Source organism: Aplysia californica, unplaced genomic scaffold (genome assembly GCF_000002075.1).
Source record: "Aplysia californica isolate F4 #8 unplaced genomic scaffold, AplCal3.0 scaffold01837, whole genome shotgun sequence".
In the NCBI taxonomy this organism is placed as follows: domain Eukaryota; kingdom Metazoa; phylum Mollusca; class Gastropoda; order Aplysiida; family Aplysiidae; genus Aplysia; species Aplysia californica.
Window position 1 is genome coordinate 16,789 of NW_004799107.1, and position 1,120 is coordinate 17,908.

A 1,120-nucleotide genomic window follows, 5' to 3' on the forward strand; every position below is an offset into this window, starting at 1 on the left:
AATATAAAAATCAAAGCCACCCCCACAGTATCAAATGAACTTATCATTTCTGTGTCAAAAGCGCCATAAAACATCTACTATGCCATGCCAAAGTCCACGCGCTTTAACTAAGCATAATAGGATATTCAACAGTGGTAACCTGACCAATGAATCGCTCTTTGGGATAACCCAAGTGATGATGACACTCGTAGAGAGTTTGGCGGTACATTTATATTAATGAGACGGCACATCTCAAATGTTCACCGACGTAACTTAGCCCACAGTAGTCAGTCTAAAAATAAACGCGATAGACTGCACACTATTCTATGCCAAAATTATGTGGTCCCCGGAGCAATTCAGCGAAGTGCTCAAGTGAATTGTGATTGGTTCATTGTCTTGCCACTATTTAAAGGGACTCTGTGACCGTGAACCTGAGGGAGGTGAACGTGGCATACTTAAGTCACCATCCTGCGTCCTGTGAGTTGTGCCTTTGAATGGTTTCGCAGCAGAGCGGTGAAATTTATTACGTGAGAGTTCAGTTCCAATGCAGGATGCAGAAACTGATGTTAAGCAAACAAACAGATTTAGTTCTAGAATTCAAAGCGACAATCTATTTACTATGCCCTTGACTATCTATAGCTTAATTGTGCACGCCCACTTTTTAGCCCCACGAGCCACTCCTGCTTCTGACCCGCTATTTCCGGGTGCCTTGATAGTCGAAGCAGATTTTGTGCTGTTGAAGCTAAAGAGGAGAGCAGAGTAAATCTGATTCCCTGTAAGGACTTCCCTGTTGACATCCACCCCTTGGCGCTCATATGACCTTATGCAGCTGCGAGTGCCATACAATCTTACTAAAACTATCTTTTAAAATAAATAAACCAAATTTATCCAACGAGCATTGTGTGATAATGATAGAGTCGTCCATATTTTCTTTCTTTCCTTAGCTTTGCATTGGCTCTGACCTCCGAAAACATTGATCAAAATTTGTATTTTCATGTAGAGCACTCAGCATTGAACAATAATACATATAAAAGAAAAAATAATAACAATTGAATAAAACCTATGTTCACGATACAATAAAAAGTATCTGCATAGTAATATATATTATATTGTATAAATCCGTGTGTGTGTGTGTGAGTGT